The sequence below is a fragment of the Neomonachus schauinslandi genome, chromosome X (assembly GCF_002201575.2).
Source record: "Neomonachus schauinslandi chromosome X, ASM220157v2, whole genome shotgun sequence".
NCBI classification, from domain to species: domain Eukaryota; kingdom Metazoa; phylum Chordata; class Mammalia; order Carnivora; family Phocidae; genus Neomonachus; species Neomonachus schauinslandi.
The window spans coordinates 50,027,105-50,046,045 of NC_058419.1; positions in this window are offsets into that span (position 1 = coordinate 50,027,105).

Consider the following 18,941-nt stretch of genomic DNA (forward strand, 5'->3'; position numbering starts at 1 on the left):
AAATTCATATCTTTCAATAGTTACCCTGAATGTAAATGGCCTAAATGACCTAATAAAAAAACACAGGGTATCAGATTGGATAAAAAAACAAGAACCATCAATATGCTATCTGCAAGAGACTCATTTTAGACGCAAAGACAACTCCAGATTGAAAGTGAGGGGATGGAAAACAGTTTACCATGCTAATGGACATCAAAAGAAAGCTGGGGTGGCAATCCGTATATCAGACAAATTAGATTTTAAACCAAAGACTGTAATAAGAGATGAGGAGGGACACTACATCATACATAAAGGGTCTATCCAACAAGAAGATCTAACAATTGTAAATATCTATTCCCCTAACATGAGAGCAGCCAATTATATAAGCCAATTAATAACAAAATCAAAGAAACACATCAACAATAATAGTAGGGGACTTTAACACGCCCCTCCCTCAAATGGACAGATTATCTAAGCAAAAGATCAACAAGGAAATAAAGACTTTAAATGACACACTGGACCAAATGGACTTCACAGATATATTCAGAACATTCCATCCTAAAGCAACAGAATACACATTCTTCTCTAGTGCACATGGAACATTCTCCAGAATAAATTACATCCTAGGTAACAAATCAGGTCTCAACTGATACCAAAAGATTGGGACCATTCCCTGCATATTTTTGGACCACAATGCTTTGAAACTAGAACTCAATCACAAGAGGAAACTCAGAAAGAACTCAAATACATGGAGGCTAAAGAGCATCATACTAAAGAATGAATGGGTCAACCAGGAAATTAAAGAAGAATTTAAAAAATTCATGGAAACCAATGAAAATGAAAACACAACTGTTCAAAATCTTTGGATTGCAGCAAAGGCATCCTAAAAGGAAAGTATATAGCAATACAAGCCTTTCTCAAGAAACAAGAAAGGTCTCAAATACACAACCTAACCCTAAACCTAAAGGAGCTGGAGAAAGAAGAGCAAATAAAGCCTAAACCCAGCAGGAGGAGAGAAATAATAAAGATCAGAGCAGAAATCAATGAAATAGAAACCAAACGAACAGTAGAACAGATCAATGAAACTAGGAGCTGGTTCTTTGAAAGAATTAAGAAGATTGATAAACCCTGGCCAAACTTATCAAAAAGAAAAGAGAAATGACCCAAATAAATAAAATCATGAATGAAAGAGGAGACATCACAACCAACACCAAAGAAATACAAACAATTATAGGAACATATTATGACCAACTATATGCCAGCAAATTAGATAACCTGGAGGATATAGACGCATTCCTATAGATGTATAAACTACCAAAACTGAACCAGGAAGAAATAGAAAACCTGAACAGACCTATAGCCACTAAGGAAATTGAAGCAGTCATCAAAAATCTCCCAAGAAACAAGAGCCCAGGGCCAGATGGCTTCCCAGGGGAATTCTACCAAACATTTAAAGAAGAATTAATACCTATTCCTCTCAAACTGCTCCAAAAAATAGAAATGGAAGGAAAACTTCCAAACTCATTTTATGAGGCCAGCTTTACCTTGATCCCAAAACCAGACAAAGACCCCATCAAAAAGGAGAATTACAGACCAATATCCTTGATGAACATGGATGCAAAAATTCTCATCAAAATACTAGCCAATAGGATCCAACAGTACCTTAAAAGGATTATTCACTATCACCAAGTGGGATTTATTCCTGGGCTGTAAGCTTGGCTCAACATCCACAAATCAATCAACTTGATACAATACATTAATAAAAGAAAGAGCAAGAACTGTATGACCCTGTCAATAGATGCAGAAAAAGCATTTGACAAAGTACAGCATCCTTTCTTGATCAAAACTCTTCAGAGTATAGGGATAGAGGGTCCATATCTCAATATCATAAAAGCCATCTATGAAAAACCCACAGTGAGTATCATTCTCAATGGGGAAAAACTGAGAGCCTTCCCCCTAAGGTCAGGAACACAGCAGGGATGTCCACTATCACCACTGCTCTTCAACATAGTATTAGAAGTCCTAGCCACAGCAATCAGACAACAAAACAAATAAAAGGCATCCGAATCCGCAAAGAAGAAGTCAAACCCTCACTGTTTGCAGATGATATGATAGTTTATGTGGAAAACCCAAAAGACTCCACTCCAAAATTGTTAGAACTCATACATGAATTCAGTAAATTGGCAGGACATAAAATCAATGCACAGAGATCAGTGGCATTCCTATACAACACCAACAAGACAGAAGAAAGAGAAATTAAGGAGTCGATCCCATTTACAATTGCACCCAAAACCATAGGATACCTAGGAATAAATTTAACCAAAGAGGCAAAGGATCTGTACTCAGAAAACTATAAAATACTCATGAAAGAAATGGAGGAAGACACAAAGAAATGGAAAAACTTTCCATGCTCATGGTTTTGAAGAACAAATATTGTGAAGATGTCAATGCTACCTAGAGCAATCTACACATTCAATGCAATCCCCTTCAAAATACCATCCACTTTTTTCCAAGAAATGGAACAAATAATCCTAAAATTTGTAGGGAACCAGAAAAGACCCCGAATAGCCAGAGGAAAATTGAAAAAGAAAAGCAAAGCTGGTGGTATCACAGTTCCGGACTTCAAACTCTATTACAAAGCTGTCATCATCAAGACAGTATGGTCCTGGCACAAAAACAGACACATAGATCAATGGAACAGAAGAGAAAGCCCAGAATACCCTCAACTTTATGGTCAACTAATCTTCGACAAAGCAGGAAAGAATGTCCAATGGAAAAAAGACAGTCTCTTCAACAAATGGTGTTGGTAAAATTGGACAGCCACATGCAGAAGAATGAAACTGGACCATTTCCTTACACCACACACAAAAATAGACTCAAAATGGTTGAAAGACCTAAATGTAAGACAGGAGCCCATCGAATTCCTAGAGGAGAACACAGGGAGCAACCTCTTCGACCTCAGCCACCGCAATTTCTTCCTCGAAACATTGCCAAAGGCAAGGGAAGCAAGGGCAAAATTGAACTATTGGGACTACATCAAGATAAAAACTTTTGCACAGCAAAGGAAACAGTCAATAAAACCAAAAGCTGATTGACAGAATGGGAGAAGATATTTGCAAATGACATATCAGATAAAGGGCTAGTATCCAAAATCTTTAAAGTAATTATCAAACTCAACACCCAAAGAACAAATAATCTAATCAAGAAATGGGCAGAAGACATGAACAGACATTTCTGCAAAGAAGACATCCAAATGGCCAACAGACATGGAAAAGTGCTCAACATCGCTCAGCAACAGAGAAATCCAAATCAAAACCTCAATGAGATACCACCTCACACCAGTCAGAATGGCTAAAATTAACAAGTCAGGAAATGACAGCTGTTAGCGAGGATGCAGAGAAAGGGGAACCCTCCTACACTGTTGGTGGGAATGCAAGCTGGTGTAGCCACTCTGGAAAACAGTATGGAGGTTCCTCAAACAGTTGAAAATAGAGCTACCCAATGACCCAGCAATTGTACTACTGGGTATTTACCCCAAAGATACAAATGTAGTGTTCTGAAGGGGTACGTGCACCCTGAAGTTTATAGCAGCAATGTCCACAATAGCCAAACTATGGAAAGAGCCAAGATGTCCATCAACGGATGAATGGATAAAGAAGAAGTGGTGTATATATATAGAATGGAATATTATGCAGCCATCAAGAAAAAAAAAAAGAAATCTTGCCATTTGCAATGACGTGGATGGAACTAGAGGGTATTATGCTAAGCAAAATAAGTCAGAGAAAGACATGTATCATATGATCTCACTGGTATGAGGAATTCTTAATCTCAGGAAACAAACAGGGTTGCTGGAGTCATTGGGGGTGGGAGGGATGGGGTGGCTGGGTGATAGACATTGGGAAGGGTATGTGCTATGGTGAGCACTGTGAATTGTGTAAGACTGTTGAATCACAGACCTGTGCCTCTGAAACAAATAATACATTATATGTTAAAAAAAAAAAAAAGAAGATAGTAGGAAGGGAAAAATGAAGGGCAGGAAATCAGAAGGGAGACGAACCATGAGAGACTGTGGACTCTGAGAAAAAAACTGAGTGTTCTAGAGGGGAGGGGTCTGGGAGGATGGGTTAGCCTGGTGATGGGTATTAAAGAGGGCACGTATTGAATGGAGCACTGGGTGTTATACGCAAACAATGAATCATGGAACACTACATCAAAAACTAATGATGTAATGTATGGTGATTAACATAACATAATAAAATAAAATTGAAAAAGAAAAGGAAAACAAAACAAAACAAAACAAAATTCATAGAGACAGAGAACAGATTAATGGTCGTCAGAGGGGCAGGGGTTTGGGACATGGGCAAAACGGGAGAAGGGGTCAAGAGGGCTAGTCATAAAATAAATATTTTATGGGTATGTAATGTACAACATGGTGATTATAATCAATAATATTGTATTGCATATTACATAAGTTTATATGGTGACAGAGGAAACTAGACTTATTGTGGTAATTATTTCACACTGTGTACAAGTATCAAATCATTACATTGTACACCTGTAACTATATAATGTTATATATCAATTATACTTCAATTTAAAAACACTAGCATAATAATTTTAGTAACTGCCTAATATTCCATTTTATGCCTATGCCATAATTTATTTCATCAATTCTCCTTTTTTACACTTTTAAGCTGTTTTCAATGTTTTGCTATAACAAATCATCCTGTGATAAACTTAATCACAATTCTGTTTTGCCCACACCCTTATTAATTTATTTGAGAAAAATTCCTAAAATGGAACTTCCAGATCAAAGAGCATGTACATTTTGAAGTCTTTTACAAACATACGTTTTTTCTCTTAATTTGAACCTAAGGATAAACCCTAATGAAGACATTTTTAAAAGAAATACTGCCATGTTTCTTCTCTTAATGATTATCCTACCCTTGCCTGACTTGCTATCATTCTTCAGTCATCTTTTCTTCCAGTCATTTGCAGTTTCAGCATTCATACTTTGCCAGTAATTTGCTAAAGACTGCCAAGAGGGCAAAGCTAGAATCTAATTTATATCTCTGTAGGAAAGATGGCTGGTCACATGTAGCTACCGAACCATGAGCAGGCAGATATATAATTATTAGCATTTGGTATTTGAGTGGATCTTTCTGAAATAGGGACTTCTGAGCCCAATAATTCAGTATTATTAATTAAATAATTAATATTTAATTATATCTTCTTTCCATTTCTTTAGATTTATCTTTCTGATTATGATTCTTGCTTTCAGTCACTAGTGACCAATACATTAAAAAAATCATTAGACATATTTTTCTTGTTACATTTTTTTCTTGGGAGGAAATGTGTTTGTACATTGTCTACAATAATGGTTCAGATTGATTTCATCCTCAGTGTTTAAATGCAATTAGGGCTTAAAATGACCTGTAAGAAATACCATATTTCAGTACCTGTGAGTAGAGGCAAGCAGCATGTATTTGAAAATGAATTCATCTCTGACATATGAAAGGAGTTTATTTGATGTTTTCACATCTCCATTGAAGGCATGATCACCCAGTGTCACAACCCTTTTTGGCTATTTTCTTCTGTTAATGGCAAACATTTCCCTCCTTAGCACATTAATAAATGAATGATCATAATGAAGGCATAGACTATAAAGAACAAACCCAGGAATGTCAGATACATTTTGACTGGTTCATGGCAATTCTTATTACAACTAATACTATTAAAATATTATTTCTATAGAGAGCCAAACACAAAGATGGCCAATCTGCAGCTGAGAGACCCTAACAAGCTGTATTCACTTACTGTGGTGTCTAACACAACAGGATGCTTCGCATCATCTGTTACAGCAGGATTCCATGTGCACCCAGATTTTCTTGTCAATGGTCTGAATAGCAATTCTTTCTCAGTTAAGGTCATTTTAGTTTTAAACTGTGACAGCATATAAAAAACAAATAGTATAGAATATGGAAGCAAGATTTCCAGAAAATGCCCTTTGCAGCTTTTTATCCCTCTCCTTTTCTGGAATCAAATCTTTATTTTGAATTCTGGTCACCTCCCTCCTGGGTGACTACAATCATCTTGCAATCCTCCTTACATCCAAATGCATTCCACTACAATAAATCTTGTAGCTCAAGCCATGGCATAAATAACTAATCTCTGGTATATTACTGACATACGAAAGTGAGAAATCATAAAGGAAAGTGGAAAATTAAAACAGTCAAGGAAGACGGGAATTGAATATGAAGGAGGAAGCATAATTTCAATGGGTAAGAAGGAATGAAATTTATGCCCACCCTCACACAAAACAGCACCCCATCTACCTTGACTAGATGGCACCTACTGGATATATCCAAGAGACAGAGAATGAAAGAGACAGAGACAGAGAAAGAAAGACAGAGAGAGACTGCATTTGACTGCAGTTTCCCTGCCAGGTTTCTAAGCCAATATTTTTCTAAGAGCAGGCAGAAGAACACTCACTTTGAAGAAACAGCTTAAAACTCTGAAATTCCTCCCCATCCCTGCTTCTCTCATTCATGTCTGGGGATCAACCCCTTGGGGATCTAGACAAGCTCCTTCATCTCTGTAGCCAGTGCTCCCCCTTCATGCTTTGCCACAAGAACCTGCAGTTGATGTTAGCAAATTATATAAAAACACCTAAATGGAAATAGCTCAGCAAATTTTCAGTGTCTCAAATGTTAGAAAAGAAACTACACCTTGATCATTCTAGTTTCTCTCCTTAGAAATTGCTTTCATTCCAAGTTAAAGGAAGGAGCAGGAAGGAGACTAGCAGAGGAAGTTAAGCTTTGGATTTTCCTTACAGCATTCTCAGCAGGGCTGTGTATATACATCTGTGTGTCTATGTGTCTGCTTTTGTACTTTGAATTTTAACACTTCTCTGGAAAATACAGAGTAACAATTAAGAACCTGGGTGTGCGTGTGTGTGTGTGTGTGTGTGTGTTGTGGGGGTTTTTTGTGTGTGTAAACATACCTTTATTTTTATTTTTTTACAGTGTTATGTTAGTTTCAGGTGTACAATATAGTGATCCAATAATTCCATACATCACCCAGTGCTCATCACAAGTGCACTCCTTAATCCCCATCACCTATTTAACCCATACCCCCACCAACTTCCCTCCTGATAACTGTCAGTTTGTTCTCTATAATTAAAACTCTGTTTTTGTTTTCTCTTGCTCGCTTGCTCACTTTCTCACTCTTGCTCTCTCCCTTTTTCCCTTTGCTCATTTGTTTTGTTTCTTAAATTCCATGTTTGAGTGAAATCATATGGTATTTGTCTTTCTCTGACTGGCTTATTATACTCTCTAGATACATCCATGTTGTTGCAAATGGCAAGATTTCATTATTTTTATGGCTGAATAATATTCTATTAATATTCCATATAAAAGAATGAAATATTGCCATATATGTGTGTGTACACACACACACACACACACACACACACATCTTCCTTATCCATTCATCAATTAATGAACACTTGGGTTGCTTCCATATCTTGGCTATTGTAAATAATGCTGCTATAAAAGTAGGGCTGCATGTATCCCTTTGAATTAGTGTTTTTGTATTCTTTGGGTAAATACCCAGTAATGTGATTGCTGGATCATAGGGTAGTTCTATTTTTAACTTCTTGAGGAGCCTCCATACTATTTTCCAGAATGGTTGCACCAGTTTGCATTACCACCAACAGTGTAAGACAGTTGCCCTTTCTCCACATTCTCACCAACACCTATTGTTTCTTGTGTTGTCGATTTTAGCCATTCTGACAGATGTAAGGCGATATCTCATTGTAGTTTTGATTTGCATTTTCCTCATGATAAATGATGATTAATATCTTTTTGTGTCTTCTTTGGAGAAATGTCTGTTCATTTGTTCTCTCTTCCGCCCATTTTTAATTGGATTATTTGTTTTTTGGGTATTGAATTTTATCAGTTATTTAGATATTTTGGATGCTAACCCTTTATCAGATATGCCATTTACAAGTATTTCTCCCATTCTGTATGTTCCTTTTAGTTTTGTTGATTGTTTCCTTCACTATGCAGAAGCTTTTTATTTTGATGTAGTCTCAAGGGTTTATTTTTGCTTTTCTTTCCCTTGCCTCAGGAGACATATCTAGAAAAAAAAAAATGTTATGGCTGATGTCAAAGAGGATGCTGCCTGTGTTCTTTTCTAGAATTTTTATGGTTTCCTTTATCACATTTAGGTCTTTTATCCATTTTGAATTTATTTTTGTTTATGGTTTAAGAGTGGTCCTCTTTCTTTTGCATGCTGCTGTCCAGTTTTCCCAACACCATTTGTTGAAGAGACTGTACTTTTTCCATTGGACAGTCTTTCTTGCTTTGTCAAAGATTAATTGACCATATGGTGGTAGGTTAATTTCTGGGTTTTCTATTCTGTTCTACTTATCTATGTGTCTATTTTTGTGTCAGTACCATACTGTTTTGATTATTATAGCTTTGTAATATAACTTGAAGTCTGGAATTGTGATGGTTCCAGATTTGCTTTTCTTTTTCAAGATTGCTTTGCCTATTTGGGGGGTCTTTTGTGGTTCTTTACAATTTTTAAGATTGTTTGTTCTAGCTCTGTTAAAAGTGCTGTTGGTATTTTGATAGAGATTGCATTAAATGTGTCAGTTGCTTTGGGTAGTATAGACATTTTAAAAATAGTTATTCTTCCAATCCATGAGTGTGGAATGTCTTTCCATTACTTTGTGTCCTCTTTAATTTCTTTATCAGTGTTTTATGGTTTACAGAGTATATGTCTTTCACCTCTTTGGTTAGGTTTATTCCTAGATATCTTATTATTTTTGGTGGAATTGTAAATAAGATTGTTTTCTTAATTTCTCTTTCTGCTGCTTCATTAATGGTGTCTAGAAATGCAACAGATTTCTGTACATTCATTTTGTATCCTGTGACTTTCCTCAATTCATTTATCAGTTCTAACAGTTTTTTGGTGGTCTTTCAGGTTTTCTATATAGAGTATCATATCATCTGCAAATAGTGAAACTTTGACTTTTTCCTTGCTGATTTGGATGCCTTTTATCTCTTTTTGTTGTCTGCCTACTGTGGTTAGGACTTCCAGTACTATGTTGAATAGATGTGGTGAGAGTAGACATCCTTGTCTTGTTCCTGACCTTAGGGGAAAGGCTCTCAGTTTTTCCCCATTGAGTATGATATTAGCTGTGGGTTTTTCATATATGGCCTTTATTATGTTGAGGTGTGTTCTCACTATTCCTACTTTGTTGAAGGTTGTTATTATGAATGTATGTTCTACTTTGTCAAATGTTTTTCTGCATCTATTAGGTGATAGTATGATTTTTACTTTTTATTGATGTGATGGATCACATGGATTGACTTGTGAATATTAAACCACCCTTGCAAACTAGGGATAAATCCCACTTTGTGATGCTGAATAATTCTTTAATCTGTTGTTGGATTTGGTTTGCTAATTTTTTGTTCAGTATTTTTGCATCTATGTTTATCAAAGATATTGGCCAGTAGTTCTCTTTTTGTGTGTGTGGTTTCTTTTTCTGGTTTTGGTATCAGGCTAATGCTGGCCTCGTGTAATAAATTTGGAGGTTTTCCTTCCTTTTCTATTTTTTGGAATAGTTTGAGAAAAATAGGTATTAACTCTTCTTTAACTAGTAGAACTCACTTGTGAAGGCATCTGGTCCTGGACTTTTGTTTGTTGGGAGTTTGTTTTTTTCTGTTTTTTGGGGTTTTTTTTACTAATTCAATTTCTTTGCTTGTTTACAGTCTGTTCAAATTTTCTATTACTTCTTGTTTCAGTTTTTGGTACTTTATATGTTTCCAGGGATTTATCCATTTTTATTTTGTTTTCCAATTTTTTGGCTTATAATTTTTCATATAATTTCATATAATTGTTTGTATTTCTGTGGTGTTTGTTATCTTTTCTCTCTCATTTGTAATTTTATTTATTTTAGTTCTTTCTCTTCTTAATAAGCCTGACTAGAGGTTTATCAATTTTATTTATTTTTTTCAAAGAACCAGTTCCTGTTTTCATTTATTTTTCTTTTCTTTTTTTTTTTTTTTATTTTTTGTACCATTTATTTCTGCTTTAATCTTTATTATTTCCTTCCTTCCACTGGTTTTAGGGTTTGTTTGTTGTTTTTCTTCTAGCTCCTTTTGGTGTAAGACTAGGTTGTTTATTTGAGATTTTTTATGCTTCTTGAGGTAGGCCTGTATTGCTATATACTTCCCTCTCAGGAACCTCTTTTGCTGCATCCCAAAGGTTTTAGATGGTTGTGTTTTCATTTTAATTTGTTTCCATATATTGTTTTATTTCTTCTTTGGTTTCCTAGTTGACCCATTCACTGTTCAGCAGCATGTTGTTTAACCTCCATGTATTTGTGGTCTTTCCAGATTTTTTCTTGTGGTTGACTTCTAGTTTCATAGTTTTATGGTCAGAAAAGGTGTATGGTATGACTTTGATCTTGAATTTGTTGAGGCTGGTTTTCTGGACTAATATGTGACCTATTCTGGAAAATGGTCCCTGTGCCCTTAAAAAAGAATGTGTATTCTGCTGTTTTAGGATGGAATGTTCCGAATATATATGTTAAATCTCTCTGTTCCTGTGTGTCATTCAAAGCCATTGTTTTCTAGTTGATTTTCTATTTAGATGATCTGTCCATTGATGTAAGTGGGGTGTTAAAGTCACCTACTATTATTGTATTATTATTGATTAATTACTTTATGCTTGTTATTAACTGTTTTATGTATTTGGGTGCTCCTATATTGGATATATAGATATTTACAACTAATATATCATCTTTTGGATTGTCCCCTTTATTATTTTATAGTTTCCTTCTTTGTCTCTTGTTAATGTCTTTTTTTAAAGTCTGTTTTGTCCAAAATAAGTATTGCCACTCGGGCGCCTGGGTGGCTCAGTTGGTTAAGCGACTGCCTTCGGCTCAGGTCATGATCCTGGAGTCCCGGGATCGAGTCCCGCATCGGGCTCCCTGCTCAGCAGGGAGTCTGCTTCTCCCTCTGACCCTCCTCCCTCTCATGCTCTCTGTCTCTCATTCTCTCTCTCGCAAATAAATAAAAAATTAAAAAAAAAATAAGTATTGCCACTCCAGCTTTCTTTTGACATCCATTTCCATGATAGATATTTCTCCATCCCTTTACTTTCAATTTGCAGGTGTCTCTTAGGTCTAAAATGAGTCTTTTCTAGGCAACATATAAACTGGTCTTTTTTTTTTTTTTTCTATCCATTCTGTCACCTTATCTTTTGATTGGAGCATTTAGTCTATTTACATTCAAACTAATTTTTTTAAAGATTTTATTTATTTATTTCACAAAGAGAGAGAGATGACAAGAAAGGGAACACAAGCAGGGAGAGTGTGAGAGGGAGGAGCGGGCTTCCCACTGAGCAGGGAGCCTGATGCGGGGTTCAATCCCAGGACCCTGGGATCATGACCTGAGCCAAAGGCAGATGCTTAATGACTGAGCCACCCAGGTACCCCTACATTCAAAGTAATTTTGATAGATATATATTTATTGCCATTTTATTATTTGTTTTGTGGTTGTTTCTGAATATTTTTTCTGATCTATCTTGTCTTTCTCTTTCATGTTTTGCTAATCTTCTTTAATGATATATTTGGATTTTTTTCTCTTTATTCTTTACATGTTTATTGGTGGGTTTTGATATATGGTTACCATTAGGTTTGTATCTAGTCTCTTCTGCATATAGCAGTCTGTATTAAGTTGATGGTTAACTTTGAAACTTTTTTTTCCTCCTCTCCTCCTCCACGTTTTAGGTCTATCTTATTATGTTTTATATCCTTTTCTTGTAAGTTGTTTGATTTTTTGCAGAAATATTCATTTTTACTGATTTTGTGTTTCCTACCTTTATACTGTCATTTTTGGCTTCTCCTTTCCACTCAAAGAGTCCCCTTTAATATTTCTTGCATGGCTGGTTTAGTAGTCATGAACTCCTTTAGTCTTTGTGTGTCTGGGAAACTCTTTATCGCTCCTATTCTGAATAATAACTTTGCTGGATAGAGTATTCTTGGCTGCAGTTTTTTTTTTTTTCCCCATTCAGCATTTTAAATATATCATGCCACTCCCTTCTGAAGAATCTGGGATTTTAGTTCAGATAGGAACTTGATTTAAACAAAGCTTTACCATGTTTTAGCTGTGTAGCTTATGGAAAACATTTAAACCCCCTGAGATTTAGTTTTCTTATGTGTGAACTATTAATAATCATAGTACCTACCTCATAAAATTACTGTTAATTTTAAGTTATATAATCCACATATAGTATGTATTATAGAGACAGAACCCAAAGTAGGCAATTAATAAATTTTTGGTATTGCTGCTATGACTGCTATTACTATTATTACTGTTCTTATTTTCTTAGTCACTAGAAACATAAAATACATCTCTTTTTCTAGTTCCCTCTCCCAATGTGTTGGGATGGCAGGTGATGAAAGTTTCTGACTTTTTAGAGTATGTATATTAGAATCAACTGTTGCTGATTTGCTGTTGCAACACCATACATTTAATTATGTTCTATTCCAATTTCTTGGAAATTGCTCATTCCTTGCCTAGAGCACCAGCACTCTAGAACATTCATTCATCAAATGTTTCTTGAGTACCTGGTATCTACTGGATGGTATAGTATGTCCTAGAGTTACATTTGTAAGCAGAATGGACATGGTCCCTAACCTTGAAGAGTTCAGTTTGGTGTTGTTTCTTAGGAGAAGGGGTGATGTGAATAGAGAGAAAGAGATGGATATGGTAAGTGCTATTATAGAAATTTGCAGCAAATGTTAAAAATGTAAGAGCATAGGACAGCTTGCATGATGTGACAGTGAGTCAGGGAAGACTTTCCAGAGTAATTGTCTCTAGACCTATGTCTTACAGTGTATACAGAAATGATGTCCAAAGAGAGGAGAAGGTTACTGCAGACAAATCCAGCAAAATGTGCAAAGATGTGGGTTATGAAATACCAGAACACATAAAGAAATAGCAAGTAGATCAGTATGACTGAAGAATAAGAAAATGGGGTGTAGGAAATAAGACTTGAGAGATAAGTAGGGGCCAGATCATGAAGGTCCTTAAAAGCTATTTTAAAGAGTTTGTTTATTTTTTCAAAGAAAATAAGAAGTTGTTGAAGTGATTTAAACACCCTGACATCAGGGAGGAGAATGCAGTGTTAGAGGGAAAAAATTATAGATGTATATACCAGTAAAGAAACTATTACAGCAACCCAGGGGGAGAATGGATAAGACCTGAAAATAGTGCCAGTGGTGTTAGAAAGGAGAGAATGTACTGAATAGTTTGGAAATAGAATCAATAAGTTTAAGTATGTCATTTCTAATTATTTCTTGTGTTTTAGTACAGTCAATGAATACTTATTGAGGACATATGCATTCTATTTTTACAAAAATGAACAAGACATGATGAATAGAGGAGATGAGACAATATGTCTAAGGTATGAGAGAAGGGCAGGAGTGGTGCTACAAGCTAAGTGTTGTCAAAGTGGCAAGGAAGGCAGCATCACTTCTAGTTGTGGTGATTTGTAAAGTTAGGGAGAGGTGAGGTAGAGATATTGTCTAGCTTAGTGTATACAGACTGATGCATAAACCAGAATTTCAAGGTTTGAAATTTTTATGTTTTTTTTTAAAGATTTTTATTTATTTATTTGACAGAGAGAGAGATAGCGAGAGCAGGAACACAAGCAGGGGGAGTGGGAGAGGGAGAAGCAGGCTTCCTGCTGAGCAGGGAGCCCGATGTGGGACTCGATCCCAGGACCCTGGGATCATGACCTGAGCCGAAGGCAGACGCTTAACGACTGAGCCACCCAGGCGCCCAAAAATTTTTATGTTTTTTTTAGAAGAAATATTCTGAAAACTTTAAACAATATCTTAGTCTATCTGATGAAGAAAAATATAGTGAGGTAAGCTTGTTATCATTACCAGGAGGTTGCTAGGTGAGTATGGAACCAGCATCAGGAGAATTAATTGGGTCATTTATTGGCTACAGTCTGAATGTTTCTATCCTCCCCAAATTCATATATTGAAAGCCTAATGGCCAAGGTGATAATATTAGGAGGTGGGGTCTTTGGGGGGATTGAGATCATGAGGCCAGAGCCCTCACTAATGGGATTAGCACCCTTATAAAAGAGACCCCAGAGAGTTGATTCCTGCCTTGCAGCATGAAGGACAGAACAAGTAGTCTGAAACCTGGAAGAAGACCTTCACCAGAACCCAACCATGCTGGCTCCCTGATCTTAGACTTCCAGGCTTCAAAACTGTGAGAAATAAATTTCTGTTGCTTATAAGCCACCCAGTTTCTGGGTGGCTTAAACAGACTACAACAGACTACAGCTCAGACTACAGCTACTATCTTTGAATTTTTGGAAAGCCTTCCTGAAGCAGTGAGATCTAAAGGATAAATAAGAACCAGCCACAAAGATCAAGGAAAAGAGTGTTTCAGACAGAAGAAGAAGCATGATTGAAGACCATGATGTGAGAAATTGCTCAGTGTGAACTCAAAGATGACTGGGAAGGAGAGAGTGATGGGGAGAGTGGGGAGAGATGAAGCTGGATCTGAGAAGCTTTATAAGCCATTGTAAGATTTTGGACTTTACCTTGAAGGCAACTACAGCTTACTGAAGTGTTTTAAGGATGGGCCTGACCTGATCAATTTTTCATTTTTGGATCACTCTGGCTATAGGTTGGAGTGGTGTTTGGAAGGAAACAAGACTAAAGGCAGGGAGACCAGACAAGAAGCTCTTGCAGTATTCCAGGCAAGAGTGACTGTAGGTAGCGGCAGTAAATATGGAGAAAAATATTTAGGTGTCAAATCAATAAAATGTGGCAACTAGTTGAATAGGGAGTGTGGAGTGAGTCTAAGATGACTTTGTATATCTGGTTTGAGCAACTGGGTGGGTGATGCTATTCACTGGTATGTTAAACACTAGAACAAAAACAGACTAGTAGGATGGAAAAGATAATGCGTTCTGTTTGTGACAGATTTCATTTCAGTTGCTTGTGTGACATCCAAATGGAAATACCAAGTTGGCAGTTGAATATGCAGATCTAGGGCTCAGAGTGGAGGGATAGGCTAGTGAGCTTTACTTGACTCAAGCACACTAATGACAATCTCTTCAATTACTTCTATCGGTAGTGAATATTGTCCACTTTGAACTAATTGTAATTATTTTCTTTCATAGGGAATAATCTTATTCATGTTTATTTACTGGTTTCAGTAATCAAGAAAGCTATCATAGTGAAGGTGGCATTTGATCTGGACCTCTGAAAGGCAAAGATGGTGATAAAAAAAAAGTGGGTATTCTAGGCAAAGAGGAGAGAGAAAAACAACTGTTTGGGAAAGATGAGTCTACCAAATTGACTATAGTATAAGGATTATATCTGTTTATTCAAGTTACTATGTGATAAGAATTATGCTAGGCACTGGGAATGTAAAGTTGAATAAGGTGTGGGGTCTGTACTCCTTTAAGAAACACTCCTTCAACTCCCATGCTGACTTAGGGGTACTTCCTTTATGCTTCCTTAGTACCCTCTGCTCAGTCTTGTTATCACACTTAACTACATTATATTCAAAGTGTTTGTTTCTTGTGTCAGGTTCCTCCACTATCACAAGAATTTTTCCTGTCTCATTCACCATGTTATCCTCTTGTCTAACACAGTCACCAGTCATGGTAAATACTCAATAAATGTTCACTGAAATGAACAAAACCTCAACCAAGGAACTTATAGTCTAGTGGGGAAACAGTGGAAGCTAAAACTGGAAAGAAACATATCTCAGATCTAAATGTTAGAAAATGTTAGGATTATATTGGTAGGCAATGGGATGTCAACAAATGTTTTTGAGGCTGATTTTGAAACAATCAAAATGTGTTCTTCTGACAATATTGATCTAGTAACCACATCTAGAATGCATCCAAGGAAGTAAGATGTTAGTCAAAAGGGTACATAGCACAGCCACCTGGCACATAGTAGGTATTCAGTAGATATTTACTGAAAAAACAGATTGAACTAAGGGCACTAAACAAAGAGACAGATGAAACTATTAGCTAAGGGTTTGGATGCATGCTCAGATACCCATCTGTGAACACTTCTACCACCAACAGCATTGTGTATATTTTACATAGCTGTAGTGTGATCTTAATTATAATAGGGTCACACTGCAGCAGCATAAACTACTTTGGTCCCCACATCTCTCTCTTATTTTTAAGTAGACTCCATGCCCAACATGGAGCCCAATGCAGGACTTGAACTCATGACCCTGAGATCAAGACCTGAGTTGATATCAAGAGTAGGACTCTTAACCAACTGAGCCACCCAGACACCCACTTCCATCTCTTTTTAAAGGTTCTTTCAATGAATTTATTTTATCTTATTATTTTATTTTATTTTAAAGATTTTATTTATTTGAGAGAAAGAGAGAGAGAGAGCAAGGAGAAGAGGAAGAAGCTTGCAGGAAGCCTGATGTTGGGCTCGATCTCAGGACCCAAGGACGCTTAACCTACTGAGATACCCAGGTGCCCCTCAATGAATTTATTTTAAAGAGATGGTGTTATTTTATGTGATTTACTGGGGGACTCAAGTCATTTTGCTGCATGATTAATACTTTATCAAGAGCCTGCATGTCATACCTATACACTGAATGTTTCAGTTTGGCAAAAAGAAAACAGCTTTAATAGTGATTATTGTGTGTGAAAATTTTCCAGTGTGGGAGACTGGATATTATTGATCAAAATGGACATCATTCTACTCTGTTATTTTGTTGTGGAGACTCCTAGATATTTGCATTTGATTGTAGCTGTTGTACAGCTGCTCTGCTTTCTTATAACTTACTCACTGGTACAAAATAGTGTACACAGTCAATCAGAACATCAAGCCTATTTCTTGGTTCCTTCAGCCCAGAGCCCAGTGACAATAGCTGAGTTTTATCACTGGATCTAATTAATGTGTGGATTCAATTATCGTGCTATATGGGCTAGGTTTTCCTAAGTCAGACCTGTGAATCTATATTGTACCTAGCTGACTTTTAAAATGCTACAATCAAATTGGCCAGTCAAACAGAATGGACAAATTGTATTCAACAAAAACCAGGGAATGCAATTTTCTTTTACCTTGGGAAGACAACTACTACATTCTGGTGAATGTTGTAAGTTTTCATTTTGAAGACATAGGATTTATTTGAAATCCATTTAAAAAAATCAATGTGTCTATTCCACCTGAGGGTTATTTTATACTGAAAACAAATAACATTATTTTTCTAATATTGAAATAAGAGCTGCCACTGCTAAAATAAATAATATATTTCAATAGAAGGAAATTGACATGTGTCTAAAGGAGTTTCATTTCTTATGATTTATTTTGTTTATATAATTTTATCTATTTATGAATGAAATTAAAGATGGATTTTTATTTTTTATTCTGCTTAACTCTTGTAATTTGGACAATTTTTCTGCCTCAAACAAGTCATTGCTGGCTTGGGTACATCTGTACTAAAAACATTAGCCTTAAGTGAGGCCAAGATGGAAAGCTGCATGACTGCCTAAGCTCTTTGTAATAAACAGATTAGAACATGCCCATGTGTTCAAGCCCTGAAGGTAACCAGGAAGACAGCGACTACTGAAAATCAGGCAGAGAGTTCACTTAGGAGAGTATCCAAGGTTTTTAAATTGAAGAATGAGAAATAAATTTTTACCCTCTGTCCTATGCCCATAAAAAAATATACACAAGTACACTAATTTGTGCAAAAAGAAACACAGAAAGGATAAAACATAAAATAATGTGACTGATTACCTACAAGAGATGTATGGCAATGGGTAAAAAGGATGGGAAGAAAGAAACAGAGTAGAAGAGATGGGTTGGGTCTCACTACTCTGAATATGCTTTTTTGTAGATTTCTGGCTTGGAACCGTGATAGTGTTTCACATAATCAAAAAATCAATAAATGAAATCAGCAAAAATAAGGCAGAATCCAAAATGGAATATGAACAAAAATAAGTGAACCTAATGTCATTTAAAATGAATAAGGTAATCACTCTGAATGGGAAAAAAAAAGAAAACTAACAAACCCAAGTAACATTTGAATACATTATTTTAACTATATACATTTCAGTTAAGGGTGAAAGAACTATAAATAAATAGTAACCCTACATAAGTGGGTTTGTTTCTTCACAGTGCTATAATTAGCAAATCTGAAAACACTTTATGAATACTCTAGGACTCAGCAAAGAAATAAATATATTGTGGATAATAAGACCTTTCTCACTGTAGAAAGGAGGTACAGATAAGGAAAGGGGGAAGAGCAGAATGAACTAAATGGTATTGGATTGGTAGTACAGGTATTAGTATATGTTCATGTTTTTCAATGGATAGGTTGCATAGATTAGATAAATAGATGATGATGATGATAGATGATAGAATGATAAATGACAGATAAAAGATGATAGAGATAGATAGATGATAGATACATAATAGATGATACACACATACATACATGCATATGCATCTACATATATATATTTCCTAGCTTTGTCTGCTGAATGGGATCAGAAACAATAACACCCCATAATAATGAGCAAAACTAGTATCCAATCTTAATTTCTAAATATAAATTTCTATTAAAAGGAACCAGAGGCTCTTGGAGTTGATTCCAGAGCTGGGACAGAGAAAGTAGATAATGATCCTTGAAACAACTTGCTGTGCCAGAAAGAAAGAGAGTGCTCAAAGAATGCTGAAGTAATCTCAAAGAGGACACAAGAGCCAACCTGAGGGACTCCCATTGACCAAATCTGGGACAATTTAAACAACGAAAAAAATAAATTATAGCAATAGATTCACCCATAGAATAAAATGAGAATATACAAGTCAATACTAATATAAGCAAATGTTTGAAGAAAGAAAGAAAGAAGAAAGAGAAGAGAAA